Source organism: Aphis gossypii, chromosome 2, assembly GCF_020184175.1.
Source record: "Aphis gossypii isolate Hap1 chromosome 2, ASM2018417v2, whole genome shotgun sequence".
NCBI lineage: Eukaryota > Metazoa > Arthropoda > Insecta > Hemiptera > Aphididae > Aphis > Aphis gossypii.
This window is the reverse complement of record NC_065531.1, coordinates 87,026,099-87,043,952: the sequence shown is the minus strand read 5'-3', so window position 1 is coordinate 87,043,952 and position 17,854 is coordinate 87,026,099. Positions and strand designations below refer to the sequence as shown.

The following is a 17,854-nucleotide window of genomic DNA, read 5'->3' as shown; positions in this document are numbered from 1 at the left end:
TTATTGAACCCGTTCATTGGCGATTGTTCTGTGGTTTTTAATGAACATTAATGTATGTATTAATAACCTATACTTAACTAGTAATACACGATGGGAACCTTGTAAAAATTATATTGATAACGAGATGAATTTGCTGTTTATTTTTTACTGAATTGATCGGGATAAATCACAAGTGCTCCACAGCCAAATAAAAAAAATGCTGTCCAACTAAAAATTGTGTTTCTTGATACTGTGGATTGTCAATGCGATTATTTTCTTAAAAAATAAAATACACATATTATCATAGAAGTATTATAATAATATAATAATTTATTTTGAGCATAAATAAAATCTTTAATTCTTTAAGCCAACAAACCGAGAATACCGTTTTTTTTTACGATTTTATGTTACAATATCATTATTGTTATTTTACCTACCGCGTGTGCGCATCGCTTTAGGCACCTACCTGCACTATTGGTATTCACGTGCATACAATATATTACCGTGGTGCTACGTCACTGTGATTTTACCACTACCATTGAAAAAAAACCAAATCACAACACCCCAGCGGTTTGTCGGTCTGTGAACCATTCGTCGCCGTGTAACATGTTTTCATCGTGAAATTTAACGTCCACGCAGTGCCCTCTTAGCCGTTGATCGTTCACGATGCGCCGATAATTCGTTGAACCATCGCAATAATAATACAACGATAATATAATATATGTAGTTCGATTCAGATGCATATCGATAATAGATACTATACGACCAAGCGTACATACTATTTGTCAAATCATTTTTTTCTCTTTGTTTTTTGAAATCATTTCATTTGCGACGTTTTTATTTACACATCATTTGTTCGTATAGAGCACATCTTCATCGTTGTTCGATTATACCAGACGAGAATATCGTAAAACGAGATCGCGTATATGTGAAGTTCTACTTTTGCGGATTCGTGGATTAACGACGGTTACCTAACCTAACAGAACGGAAAAGGTACGTTAAGTTTATTTAAAAATTATATATATTTTTTTTTTATTTGTTTAATACAGTGAATAGTAACGGGGCTATTTAATAAAAAAACATCGAATTTCTACGTGACGAGAAATTCAATGTACACCATACGCCGTTAAGTAGAAAATATATTATATACAATATTCAGTAATACTGACACATTTTTTTTCTAATAACTTCAGTACGTTATAACTAAGTCAGTAGTAATTTTATCGTCGATATTTCGAATTTGAATATCTCAAAGAATAACAATGAGTTTAAGCGTTTTTATATCTACCCCTCTTGCAAATATCTCTTCAAATGAATTTAATTGTGTAATTTCTAAATTAGAAAGTTATTTTCTTTAATAGATCAACACTTACTTGAATACAAAAATTATAGATAAGTTTGTATTTTACTTTAATTATATTTTAAAACAATGTATAACTACAGAAAAAAAAAAAAATCTTGTGATTTTTATGTGAATTCTGAGTAGTTGAGTATTTTTAAAAGCTTATATATGTAGCTGATATATTTAGAACATTTGAGAAATAGGTTTTATTTTTATTTCCATACAAGAATAATGTATATTTAAAACTTATCAGGTAGTTATTATCAAAGCATTTCATATAAGTTATTATAGTTATGTTTGTATATTATATTTTTTCGTATCAAAAGACACATGCTGATATTGTAACATTTTTTTTGTTATGATTTTACATTAACATGTGTGAGCGATCTCGCAACACGTGTGACAAAAACACAACATTAGTAAGTTATAAAATACTTCTACGGCTATAGTATTAATTTTATTATAGTAAATAATCAATAAAACAAATATATAATGAATAATCAAGCATAAAATAAAATTTGATTTTAAATTATTATTTTAATCGTGAAATTAAAACATTGGCTTATAAAATTCTATATATTCTGACCATGATTACCATATCCATGAAAACATGTAGTATATATTTTGACATGAATTATACATAGCTTCTTCTTAAAAATATATTCTTTTTTTTTTTGATTTCAATAATTTCTACATACTGTTTACTAAAAAATATATATCATACAGTTATAAACATAATATATAAAATCATTTTATAAGTATTGTTACGGACAGTATTATTGTACTTTTTTTTTTATTTAATTAATTAACTATTTCTGCTTCATGTTATACAATCACAATAAGCGTTGTATTTTATAATAATTAATATTCTATTGATATCAATAATAATTAATACAAAATGCTGTCTTTGTTTATTTTTTATATAGTTTTAGAAATAGGTTAAATTAATATTATCTGAAGTTATAAAATATTGTTTATATAGCCGAAACCAACTGATAATTGTATTATTATATTTTTTTATCATCGGTAATAATATGATTTATTATTACAAATTTTTAATACATTTGTATGTATATTTTTTTGTTCTTCGTGCCTTTATTCGATATCCGACCTTCAGTAATTATTTTTGTGTGTGTATTTACTATAAATGTTATTAATGAATACTGTTTGTTATATCCTAATATGTTTTAATTTATTCTTTTTTTTCAAAACATTTAAAATGTAAATTGTTATTAATTCTACAAAAGACCATTATTATTAGGTCGTAAGCGTTTTTAGTTTTAAATAAGGTACCTATTGCAATAATTTAAATTCAATGTCTCTGTTATATTGTATTATTATTTAATAATTTACCCATGTGTAGGTTAAAATCTAATCAATAAAATATATTCCCGTTTTATTTTAGGGTTTGAGTGGAGCGATGAATGTATTGCATTTTTATTTGTGTTGCACTAGTTGTTTTTCTTTCAATAACTATTTTATTTATTTTTCAAAAATTGTTCTTTTTATTGATATTATTTTTTCATTCATACAATAACGTATTTTGTTGATCTTAATTTTTTTTTACTTTCTTATTCCTATTAATGTTTTCTTACCTTAGCTTATCTGATATGATGCATGCATTATTCAAACTTTTTTATCCACTGCACCCTTGTTCAACAATAGATATACCTGGATTATTTATATCATGATCATCTTATAAATAAATCTGCGTTATATCGTTAAAAATAATACTTTTATATTCTTTTATAATAATATTATAGTTTACTATAAGCTGTATTTTTTAAACTTTGTTTTTTGTTATATTTATTATATTGTATAGTTTGTATCATCGTATTTTTATAGCATAATCTTATGCACTGTTTAATTTAGCTTATGAAAATTTTATAATTTTTACTGTTTTTATTTTTTATAAAATAAATACTATTAATATATAAATATTAAATAATCATGTACTGATATACTGGAATAAAAAATATATAAAGTGTATTACAGTAATGTATAAGCATTAAAAATGAAGCTGTATACCTATAAGATTATGTATAATAATGTATAAATATGATCTAACATATATTATAGTACCTGCGTAATTTATTGTTAATTGGTATACACTTAAAAACGACCACAACGGTGGAAGTCTATTAAATTTGTATTTCACACGTGTATCACTACAAAATTATTTTTCTTTTTACTAAAATAGATTTGAAACGTTATTAATATACTTAAAAAGTAAATTAATATAACAACTATTCAATATTTTAACAGTCAATAAAAAATTGACTCACAGCAGAATTTACTGCAGTAAATCAATATTATGCATTAAATAAGACATAGTTATTAATTATTAATTTTTGTGGTACATAAAAATGGAACATTTAGTTTAATATTTAGAACAATATATTAAATGCATACTATAATTTTATGTCATTGATTATAATTTCTAACTATTAGTTTAAAGGCTTGTCAGAAATTATAATTATAATTTATTAATAATTATAAACAATATAAGAACGTAGTTTTATTAAAAACAAAATAATTCAGTTTATTGTATTTTTATCAGATTTTGAAACGATTACCTAACTATAATCGATTGTTTCTATAAGTAAATTTATTTATAATAGATAATTTTGGGAGCTCTAAACAATTATAGTTTGTAAGTACGTAAGTAAATTTTTTTACAATTTTATCATGGTCTAGACTCTTGACTGTCTAGTAAACTCAATAATGAATGTTATTTATATTATTTTATAACTAGAATAATACGTTATAAATTAATATCAATAATAGTACGTACAATAATTAATTTGTATTATTTATTTTATTTAATTCGATCAATGTCATTTTTCATAATCTTTAAATTATAAGTATTTTAGATAATATGTATTAAAATACAGTTAATTTCAGTAAGTTACAGCCTTGGTTTTAACACGATTTCTTAGGATAATAATTCAATGAGATGTGAAAGCAAATAATTATTGTATTGATGTATTTGATCTAGTATTATGTATGAATTGGAAGTTACTTTTACGTGTAAATAAATACTGAGTGAGAACTCTTGAATACTTTTAAACGTAAAAAACTGGTTTCGAAATCGACCCATAATTGAATACTTCTATATAAAATTAGATAGGTAGGTATACATAGTTATATTGAGAGACAAACAAATATTATGTATTTATAACTAATAATATGTCTTTAAATTTTTATAAGTTAACTACCTATAATAAGTTTAATTTTATTTTTTATCATTATTCACACTATACATATATAATATGATACATTTAGTAGTTATTCAAACATTTTTAATTTCAAGGTTAACATTATATTTAGCTAGATCTTAATTTATCGTTGTAGCTTAATATTTCTTATTGTTATTATGGAAGATAATTGCACGATAAATAATGAATCATGTATTTTGTTGTGTCATCCTAATTGTAAATAATTACTTTTTTGTCGAGTTTCCAACGTATATTTGCGTATTCCATTTGCGGAATCATAGTGTATGCAACTTGATTACTCTTTATGTACGATGGAGCTATATTAGTTAGAGTATACAGAAATATAATTGGAATGATTGTAAAAATTGCTATATATATATTTTTTTTTTAATAAACATTCAAACAAACATTTTATCTTTTAGGACAGTCAAAAATTAAATAAGTAAATAATATAGGTAGCCGTCATCTACTTAAATTTATAAAATTTAAAATTATTTATAATGTGTAACCATAGAAAAATAATGCAACTCTAAAAGTAGAATGATTTGGTATGTTTTAAAACATCATCCCAATTACTCTTCCTTATAACGATGCCGATTGGATAAGAGTGCAGGTCGGATGACGAAGAGTGATCGGGATGAGGATGCGGGTTGGATAAGGAAGAGTTATTGGGATGAAGTTTTAGAAAATATCAAATCATTCTACTTCTAAACGATTAGTTGAAACACTTACTGAAATGGACGTCGGTATATTCACTGAGCTAATGCATTTAAATTAAAATAATATATTTTTAAAGTTTAATCAAATTAGGTGCACCGTTGAATGAAAATTTTGTGCGTACGTATATAATGTGTGCTTATAATTGGTGTGTGTAAATAAAATAACAAAAGTTACTATACTTTTCCACTTAATTTAATTTGAAAATGAATATGATAATATATGGTTAAGTATTTGATTGGTTTTAAAAAACATCGTAAAACAAGTTTTTTTTTAATCTAAATTTCATACTAACAATATAATAGGTGCTTTTAAATACAGATGATATGTGTAAGATATTTACCACAGTATTTTTTTTATATAATATACCTATATATTCACATAACAAACGCCATTAAACTATTGCGTTAATCATAATGTAAGTAAGTATTAATTTTTTTTTTTTAACACAATTTAATAGAAATTTGTTAAATCATAGATCACTTATTATAAGGGATATCCACATCGATAGATTATCATGTAACCATGAACCATGTGGAAACACCACGTATGTTGTTATAAATAACAATAATTAGATAACCCGAATCGATTTTTAAATGAATATAGCAGACTTTTTTTTATGAAAAAAGGCCCGTTTTTATATTATAGGTACATTCGAAAAGGGATATGGATATTTAAACAATTAAATATTCATAATATATACTATTCGTCCATTTGCATTTGTATGGTAAAAAAATTTTCTCCAGCGGTATTTAGTAATTTTAAATATGATAATATAGTCATTTGAGTTAATAAATCTATATAAAACCCAACCAGTTTTTGAACACATTTTAATAGAAAAAAGCTAATAATTTTTTCGAACTGTCCAATGATAACTTCTTTATTAGTAATATATTATTGATAAGATGTAATCTTAAATAATAATAAAATTGTTAAACGGTATACATAAAACAGTATATTTTATTGTGGGTGAAAAAAATACTAGAAGAAGTCTAAGGCTTAGGAAGAATGTTAAAAGACTTATGGGTTACATCTTAATAGAATATATACATTTTTAGATTTTGTTTGAAGTGACGGGGCTTTTGATATAGTTAGTTTTTATTCTTTAGAATATAGTTTTTTGGAGCAACAAAAATATTTTTTTGTTTTATTGTTTTGTTAGTAATTCGTTGTTAACATTTTAAAAATTTTTTGAGAAATTCTTAACTCATAAGTATGATTATAATATATATTTTTAATGTTGATAGCTTAGAATAGTTTTTCATATCTTAAGATTCGTTGAAAAATCCATAAGAGAGTTAAGTATACACGCAGTATAATATAATGCACTTCATCGAATTTTTTTTTCATTTTATTTATAAAACAATAATACTTATAGTAATATTACAAAATAAAATATTTAATATAAATTGTATATTTTATACTTATATCTATACTACCTACACTTATATCAACATCATTAAATATACTTCTAGATAATCAGCATAACATTTAAGTACTTACGTATCGTGTTAACTACACATAATATAACATATTTAAATAGTTAACTATAACTATAATTTCTACAGATTAAAATGTTATACTATCAAATCTTGTAAAATTTTAAATTTATTGCGAAGTAATCAAAAAAATATTATTTTAAATGGCTGTTAATTTAATGTAAATAATTTTACTACTCTGTAATTAGTAAATCTTTATAATGTTGTTCTGTATATACGTAGATACTATTTTCAATGGCCTTCAAAGGAATAAGCATAATTATCGTGATAATCAATGTGATATATATTATATATATACATATACATATACATTATACATTCATTTTTTTGTGTGCGTGTGTATATTTATAAGAATTTATAATTCCATAAAATTTGACCATTATAATATTATAGAGTTTGGCATGAGGATTTATCCATTGCGATATATCTTAAAATAATAGAGATATTGCAATTCTGTTTTTTTTTTAGATTTTAATCGAAGTGATGAATATATTGATTTTACAATAATATATGTGTTTTTTTTTTGTTTTTATGCCTGTGTATAATATAACTTATCGAAATAATGCTCCAACTTCAAACTTCGGGGATGTTTCCGATGACAAAGTAAATAGCATTGGACCTTGATGCATTATAGAGGTTAAAAGTAAACATTTTCCAGTAGTCTTCAAAAATATCGGAAAAAAAAGGGAATGAAAACGGAAATTTTTACTCAAAACCGGTTTTCGACAAAATAAATTTTTTTATATGGTTTTACCTTATAAAATAATCACTGTAAAAACTTTAAATTTTCACCAAATGTTTATATTAGTGTTATGTATCCACATACATGGTTACATTTTCGAAATATTTTGAATTTTTTTGAGCTATTTATAGACAACTGAAATTTTCAATTTTTCTGAGTATTTTTTTTTTTTGAAGTGTCGATAAAAAAATGTTGGGTACCCAAAAAAACTGGAAAATTTAATACAAGATTTCTCATAAGTCATTCTTATTTATTCGTAGTTAAAAACAACAAAAATCGTAAGTTACAATTTTTTTTATAGGCGTTTTAAGTTAAAATTTTTAAGAAATATGTCAAAATTGCGAAAATGTACAAGTAATTTTGTAGTTGAATATTCATACATTTTTTTATATTTATATCTAAAGTTAAAAAAATCAACACTAAGTTGTCCATAACTTTTCCTTTAAATAGCTATTGAGAAAACTCGAAGAGTCATTTTAAGGAAAAATTTTGTGAGCGTTTGAATTTTAAATTTTTACGAAATTGCATAACGATACCTAACGATTTATCCTCAAACAATTTTAAGTATTTGTTATTATTCGAAAAATATAAATCGTAGATACTTGAAAATTTTACCAGTTATTTAGATTAGCATTTTCTTTATATGATTTAATTTTCAAAATATTTTTCTTATTTTGAGGATATTAGTAGGTATTTGAAATATTCGTTTTCGCTTAGTTTTTTTTTTTTTATATAAATATCTTTGATACTGTACATTTTTTTTTTTAATTTTAAATAAAAAAAACATTACATCCTACGAAAAACGATTGCGTAAATACTAATAAAACAACTTTACTGTCTTATCAATATTTTTATGACATCAGAGATAAATGAGTGAGGACATAAAATAACTAAATCTCACAATTTTGATACAATTATTCGGTTATAAAACAAATTAAATGTTAAAGAGCAACTTATTCATTTCCTCATTTTCAAAAATAATTTTAAAATCACTTAACTGTGATTTTGAATTATATTTATTTCATGTACAAACAAAAGTTTTAAAGGAGTAGCCGTAGTATCAGATACTTAAAATTGAATAGTTTAAATAAAAACCAAATTATTAAATTTAAACTCTTGTCATTTAACACCAAAATAAGAACTAGAAAACACGCTTTAAAAATTCCAAATGATTTATAACGAAACATGGACATCACTTTGTATCTCAAAAGCGATATATCATTGGTGAAAGATTATTAAGCTGCTGCACCTGTATACGAGCTAATACGTCTTACTTTCCCAGACAAAACTAGAGTTACATTTTTTTTTAAAATAAAGCAAACAATATTCATTAAATATAATATGATTATTCTTTGTTTGGTGATGGATGCAACTAAATCCTATAAATAATTATGTTTTTCTCTTTAATTGATTTAGGATTCTTTACCCAGTGTAGATGATACGTGTACAAATAAATCAATAAATCATTCATATAGTGAGGATTCGTGACTATAAGAACTTGCGATTCACAAAAAATAAATAAATAAAAATTGAAATAGAAATTCGTGTCGCGAAAATCGCATTTGTGAAATAATGAAATTCAAACAGTTCTGACAGGACATAACGGCGTTACGGCACAGCCGTCATAAAATCGAATAATATAGTCGAGCACGTCGTTTTCTAGATTATTTTAATACGCTACTATATAATAATAATAATAATATAATGTTATATGAAAAAGTAGGAAAAAAGAAAGACACCACTAGAGGCATATACTGCATATTATTTTATGCAAAATCGATCACATTTATATATAATATAATAATAATATCGCAACAGCTGTCGACGAGTGCGCTAATTTTTAATTGAAATCAATATATAAATGAACTATGTTTGCATGTCTACATATATTTGACTATTAGTGTGGTTATGATTTATTATCAATAGACTTGGAACAATTTGGACATACACCTATCTTAAAATTATATCGGTATCATCACTTTATTTTCTTATATTACTCATATATTAATTATTGATACCTAGTCATAATCATTAAGCTAATGTTAGTACCCTTAAATTCCAAGGAAACAATAGTATTACAGCATTTAATTAATATTACCTAATGAGTTATACGATATACATATGTGAAAAAAAGTGTGAACAATAAATAATAATAATGTTATGAATATATTAAGATAATATAATAATATTGGTTTTCTAAATTTTAAAGAGTATAGGTACCAAGATAAAGAAGATAACTGAATGTAGAACATAATGTGGTTTTACAATAATAAGAAATGACAATTTACAATTTTAAATGCATTTGAATAAGCTTATGCTAAACTGCATTATATTATAAAAAATGACAGTAATATTTTTTTTTTGATTGGGCAAAATCAGTTCTTAATTTAAAAATTGATAAATTAGTTTTGAGTTTATAACGAGTACAATAAGAATGATTTGGTAGTATTATGGTGTATTTTTTAACAGGTATGATATATCAAAAATATGCTCACTTATTATGCTTGTTTACTTTTTGTTAGCACATTCAATACTGGTAAGAGAGTATAAGAGATTTTAAAAATCAGATATTCTTATACACACAATATATTTAGTTTTATATTTTTTGATAAATCATGGGAACTATAATTATAATATGAATAAACTCATTATAATATAATATATTATGTAATATCAATTTTTAGTATTTTGTCAATTTATTATGATTTTAATTCATAATCAGCATTTTAATTTGTAGATACTAAATAATGTATACACGGTTGGTATACAAAAATAAAAATGAAAAATATACAATGATAATTTTTAGATCAGCATAAAATCTATCTACTCTTTAATTTTAAATAACTACAATTATTATGAAAGTAATGAATAGAATGAATACATATACATATTAAAACTAAACAACGATTATGATTTAATACTAAGCATATTTTTACACACAATTAATAGCCAATTTATAAAAATAATTAATATTCCAATGGTTTTTGTTAAAATATCCATGAAACTATAAAATATGATTAATAATAAAATTATTATTATTATTTTTTTAAATTATGTTATTTTAAATTGTACAATATATTTTTTCATTTAGAATTTAGATTGACTCATACTTCGTATTGACAATAATATATTTAACAAATAACACTGTAACAACAAGATATTGAGTACCTATATTGATTTTACATTAAACTATGATAATATTGTCATTATAATTATTAACTATCGAATTATATATAGATACAAAAAAAGGTAGATGGATATGAAATTCGAAATCGTCATTTAAATTAATTTACTCACAAAGAATATTTACAATTATAAAGAATAAACATTATATTATTATTATCCACACATTTTTAATTATACTTTCATAGTTTAGGTATGAAGTATATTTTATATAATACGAGTATATGTTTGTGTAGGAATCTATGATGAAAAAAAACAGATTATTTTAAACTGATGACCATTTTATACGTTTCATTAATTATCTAACAAAAAAAATGCAGATCTTATATATTCATTTCGAGTTGAATGAAGTTACTGTCATCGGTAGATTTGATAGAAGATCAAATGAATAATTACAAGAATAAAAAACGAGATAGGTGAAGGGGTACTTAGTACTTAGGCCATTGAACTAGGTACAATTAAATAATCTTAAAAAATAGTAATTCATGCTTACTTCCTTCAATATATACATATATATATATATTGTTTTAACAATATTTTATGCTTACTATTGTTTTTTTATACCATCATACGGTTTGATAATAATAGTGTTCCTGATTAAGAAAATGGTATTTCCGCTCGTGTTGTCTTCAAACGTAAAGCACAGTACATTTGAGTTTAGCAGAATCTATTTTATGCTATTAGCTTTAATATTAGAGTCAATTTACCCATTGGCTATTATCAAACTTTAAGGTAATAATTTTATCCATTAGGCCATAGCATAGGTTTTATTGATATTTTAATTTTTAAATGAGTTATAGTTATGTAAAATATTTAAAATGTAAAATACCCGTAACTATATAAGTCCAAAAGCTCTCAACAATTTCTTAACGTATCTAATATCTATAATGAATAACCTATTTAATTATTGTAAAATTATAAGAGTTATTACTTCTATTACTTCCTACTTCCTAATTTTTATAATAAAAATAAAATTTATTAATTATTAATATGCTATATATAGGTATACCGATTTTTTTTTTTTTTACACTTTAACAAATGGATTTTTTAGTTACAGGAAATTAAAAAAAAATACCTCGTTTAATTTCCAGCTGTGTTAAATTTTAAAACCTGTGCCTATATATAGGTAATAGTATAAAACTTAATTTGGCCATTTTTAGACCTTGTGATAACTGAAAAAAAAAATAATAAAATCGTAAGGCCAATAAAGTACTTCACCCCATTCAGAATACATTAAAATTTAGATTTTAATAAAGCGATTCGTTTAATACTATAATTGTAGGTACCTATATCAAAACTGCTTGGATAATTTAAACAATAAAATAGTATTAGATATTTAAAAATTTTTCTTTAGATTTTGAGTAGAGCGACAAATATTTTTATATGTACAGTCAACTCGCGGTATAATGACATTCGATGTAACGAATAAAATTACCGTTCCCTTGAAAATATCGCGGTATAACGTTATATTTCGATCTAACGAAATTTCAATATAACGAATTTTTTTCTTGGTCCCTTGAAATTCGTTATATCCCGAGTTGACTGTATATTCTTTTTATACTTTTGTTAAGTACTTTTGTTTTTCATTTATTTTTTTTAACAAAGAAAACTATTAGGAGTATATTTTTCAAGTGTAATTTGTTTTGACATTTTTTTACCAGTTCTTGAAAATGCCTACCTACTTAACAATGCTCGTTATGAGTTATTCGGTTGCTCTTCAACATTACAAATATTTGTTTTACTCCTATGCATTAATTTTGTTGAGTATAACGGCTAGAAATATGAAGATTTTTCAAAATTTATTTTTAGCTATAAGAAGTTTTGATAAATTTAAAGAGAACGCAATTCTACTATTGAAAAAAAAAATGCTATGCTATATATATTTTTGTTAATCAAACACAATAATGTTTGTGTATCCGTAATCAATAATAAATTTATTTTTTAATATTTTCAATTAGTAATAACATAATAACATTAATAATTAATATTACACATAGATATTATTCAGATATTATATTTTTGTATAATACTATATAATTATTGATCTCGTAAATTGTGATAAACGATAGTTAATATCGTTATTAAAAATGAGATACATTAAATAAAAATATACACACCAACTGTATATTATGTAAATAACAGTTATTTATAACTAACTAGGTAGTTGCTATAAATTAATAACTGACAGTATGTGTGAAAAAATAAGCCAAATATAATATATAACATTCTATTTAATTACATTATACATTCAATAAAAATATTTTTATAACATTTTATTTTTCGTGGCTGATTTTATTTATGTAGAGTATTTGATGTTTTAAGTACTTAGTTGATGAAACATAGTAGGTACTATAAATAATAGACATTACCAATGTATTGAACTTGTATATGGTAGATTTTTTTACAAAGTGTGATAATGAAGTTTTAATATTCTAGTATCCGAAGAAAGTTCGGAACTAGACACGTTTATAGTCATACACAACAATAAAAAAAAAAAAAAACAATTAACCTTCATAAATTAATATTTATTAAGTATAAATGTACATTTCCAGAAGTTTTGAGGTTTTGAGGGACAGGTTATAAATTAATTAAAATAAATTATAATTATAATGAAAAATATTTATAAATTATTAAAGGTACACTATAAAAAAAGTCTCAATATATAGTTATACAATAAGGTATATTATTATTGTCAGATATTATATATTTAATTAAATTAGCAATGAATAACCATTTTAAATAGTGGAATGTTTAGCATGTAGTCATGAAGTTTAGAGTGCGGTTAATAATAATTCCCAATAACAAATAATAAATATATTATGGCAATGTGACATAATACGTTATGGTTTAACATACAATAATATTAAAAGCTACCTAATAAAATTAATATTCACGAATATTTTATAGTAATAGTAAAGTTGAAATCCAATTAATTATTTTTGGTTTTTTAATAACTTTTTTTTTTTGATTTTGTTAACGAAAAAAAAATTAAAATAATACAGAAAGCGAAATCAGTAATAATGTCGAAAACAGTTAAACTTTGTATGTCGTTTTAAGTACATTGAATACAAGTAAATATATCAGTACAGTACACACTTCGTGTATAAAATATTTCAAAAGTTCATTATAATGTGAATAGCGAACACAAAGAGTTTTTATACTTATTTCCCACTGAGTTCTCTTTTATCCAAACCGTTCTCTGCTGCGAATGGAATATATGCAAACATAATGTACATATGCACGTTTAACGATACAATGTTTAATGCATTTTTTAACGTTTGGGAAACAATTTCAATGAAAACAGTCATTTGGGCGTTGACTCAATGGATAAAATGAACGTTGGAAGCATAATATTATATTCACGCCATTTTTTTGAATAGCTTCTAAATCCGGCTAGGTAGACACTTTTATTTTGCACTGCAAGTGTAGTTATTGTATTAAACATGTATTTCTTTAGAAGTACAAAATTTATCGTCGATTTTATTAAAATGTTTCTGAACCACAATCCTCCACCGTCTAATGGAAACGTAGTATATTGTTTCTTTTCTTCTAAGTAATATGTTCTTAAGTGCAGAAACAAAAAAATTAGTTTTAGTGCTTAGATATCGGTATGAGTATACACTTACAAGTTATATTGAATATTGTTTAATATATAGTAGTAAGTACTTCGAATAAGCCAGGTCTATTTTAAAATGTATATTTAAGTATACATTTCATATACTTCCCATATAAGTATTTTAATTGGCCCGTAGTATTGTTTTTTTCGGATTTTTATGTTGGATTATTAAATGTTATTTTTAATCGTATTTGATATAATCGAAAATTTTTTTCTAGCTTACTAAATACGGATTATAACTTATAATAACAAATATTAAAATCATTTTAAGTTAAAATTTATGAACTTACCATATTTCAATTGTATTATTAATGAGGATAATGATAAGCACTAGACAGATGGTAATTATTAACTAATCATGCATACATATATTATAGGTGATTTAATGATTTATTTTTATTACACGTTTATTTAAAAATTATTATGATTCATATTAAAATTAGCCTATTATTACGATGTTTACAATCAATTATTAATGTATGACAATAGTCATATAAAATTCATAACAGTAATAATTCATTTGTTGACTTAATCAAAATACATTTGCTATACCCAAATTTGTAAATGTATGTATATGTTTATTAAAAAAAAAAACATAATACAATTAAATTAATGTCGATATAGTGTTTCATTTTATAATATATACATTTTAGTTATTGTTTAATCACAGCTGATTTGTTTTGAACAAATAATAATAAATTTGATATTAAACATAACGACTAAAATAAATATTGTATTGAAAAAATATAAAAATAAAAACTCGGTAATGGAAATAGATATTTTTTCAATCCTATGTTTATTGACGAAAAAAAAAATAAAGAATAATATATTCTTATAAATATCGAGTAAAATAAATTCATTCTAAAAAATCTTTGCCAAAATACATGAAAAATAACCATTTACATAGTATAGGAGTAAAAGTGACTGAAAAACAAGTTTAATAAACAACTTAAAATGGTAGTAAAAATGTGAGAGGATTAATTGTGAAAATAATAATTAATCCAGGCCAGAAATCGATTAAATATAATAGTTAAAAGATAACTAACATATTTTAACAATTAGTATTTTAATTAATACAATATTTTTTTCTAAAATATAAATCATGTTTATTTGAGGGCATATTTGTGGTGCTTATATTTTTGTGATAGTATCGTTAACATTCCTATAATTTTTAAATACTTTTCATGGACATAATCATTTGAGCGTTATATAATTATAAAATTTCAGGCTTAGTAAACATGATGTAAATGATTCTCATTATCAGTGTACCCAAACATTAATGAATATTTTTTTCTTCTGAAATTACACATGAGAATTTTGATAGATTTATTTTGAAATCGTTTATTTTACATCGATTTATGAAACGATGCTTAAGATATGGTTGTTATAATTTTACTTTACATAAGTTTTGTTTTACCTTTATTTTAGATAATCTGTAAACAGTAATATCTAACAGGGTTAATATACTTAGTTCAAAAAAATAAACATGATATTTAAGTATAGTTAACTAGTATAATTGGAGTATAATTGTACTGCAGAGATTATTTTAATTTCTTCTTAAATAATATTACTTACTTTTATAAATTCTGAAATATATGAGGTATGAAGATAACTAAAATAAAATAGGTATAGGTGTATAGACTTCTATTGTAACTAGTTTAGAAATTAATATTTAGTACCTAACTAATACTTTGTTTAGGTAAATGTAAGGTGTATTTTACTTAGTCTCAGTGTTTTTTTATTGTGATAATTAACGTTATATTTTCATAAGTATTTTAAAATTTTTAGAAAAAATCTCACATATCTATTTTTTGTCTGATTTAATTTAATTATCCTTTTACATACCCATCATTCTACCCAAAGCCAATCGATTTCGCAATATTAATGAACTGTGTCAAATCTTAGGATCCAAATGCTAAAACAATAACTACAACTATTCATTTTTGATACTTTTTAACTAGTACAACAAAAACAGTAAAAGGAATTTATGAAACCTAAATTGTTTGTTTTTGAATTAAAATATAATAGCAAGTTAAAAACTGTTATTGGGGAAATACTCACGTTATTTAACTATATGTTTTCAGATTTTCAACTACAATAATGTATTCCAAATGTTTTATATTTGATACCTCTAAACAAACTAGTTTAGTTTGTAGCCTCTATGAACTAGATTAAATTTGTTATCGCTCTTAGACCAAAGTTAAAAGTTTGTTATTCTGCATTGGGTTTTCAGTACAACGAAATAAGTGATGATCATAATTGGTCTTGGTCTTGCGGTCTCGTAAGACTTTTGCTGCAAGACTAAGACCAAGACCAAGACGATACTAGTCTAGCAAGACCAACACCAAGATTAGGCTTAAAAGAACAAGACCATCACTGTAAGACTCTTGCAGTCTTGTAAATTTTTTTTTTCCCCGAAAACATTAGTTATCTACTATCTAGATTTCATTAACTAATAATTTATAACGAAAATAATAAGAAATTATTTGTATTTTTATAAAATTTGATCAGTATTCGAGGAAATGGCGAATTATTGAAAAATAATTAGAAATAAATGGAATTAATATTACAAAATAACATAATGCTTATAGTTGTTTCACACTTAGCAAATATTGAAAAATTATTTATTTTTTTTTTCCCAAAATCGATTAATGATGTAGCTATGCACTTTATCTAAAATACAATGTTACTCCCTAACTTAGTTGATATTAAGATAATTAAAAACTTTTTGTAAAAATAAAATGTAGGTACCTAATAAGATTTACAGAAAAGATTTTTTATCAATATATTATATTAAAAGAAACTTAAATATTTAGTACTACTGTACTGGACATAGGTGAATAAAAGAAGAATAAAAATTTAATTATAAATAATACATATTATTATCATTAAAATGAATATAATTATTAAGCTAATTAATATTTGGAACAAACCACACAGTTTTTTTTTATTATTATTATTTGTTAAAGTGAACATAAAAAAAACAACAATTAAATTTTTATAAATATTATATAAACCAATAATAAGTAATTATTCATTCTACTGAATCACCTATTGATATTTATTATAAAGGTAATAGGAAGTTACAAAGTTAATTATGCTGGTAAATTGGTTCATCAAATACAAATACAAGTAAAATAATACAAACATAATATTTTAAATTGCAGTTTTAAACGAGAATCTATAATATAAATTGAATTGTTAGATTGTTTTATATTATTAATATGCTTTATAATAAATTGGACTTAAGTTTTAAATCATAGCAAAAAACCTAAACAGCTATAACAGGTAGATATTTAGTTTTTTTTTTATATTTTGTGAAAATAGTAAGAGTCTTGCGCAAGACCAAGACCAAGATTTTGAAAGTTTTGGTCTTGGTCTTGTTTTGATCATCACTAAAAGAAATAACAGATAAAAATATATACATATTTATATATATTATGTATCTTTGTAAGATCAATATTGAATCTAAAAAATATTATCCACACACAATCTAAAACAAATAATAACAGTTATACGATTGATTTACAATACTGTAAAACTTTTTTTCAGTAAATA

At 23.3% G+C, this 17,854-nt stretch overlaps 1 protein-coding gene across 2 annotated transcripts in view; it reads left to right on the top strand.

Moving 5' to 3' along the window:
- Positions 1-586: 586 nt before the first annotated feature.
- The window catches only part of LOC114119267 (glutamate-gated chloride channel-like), a 59,673-nt gene continuing 42,405 nt past the window's right edge, over positions 587-17,854 (top strand). Inside the window, exon 1 of one of the 2 annotated variants that reach the window (XM_050200905.1) lies at positions 587-972. The gene's annotated coding sequence lies outside the window, so the exon portion shown is untranslated. The remainder of the gene's footprint in view (positions 973-17,854) is intronic. The other variant, XM_027980776.2, reaches the window with a different exon arrangement.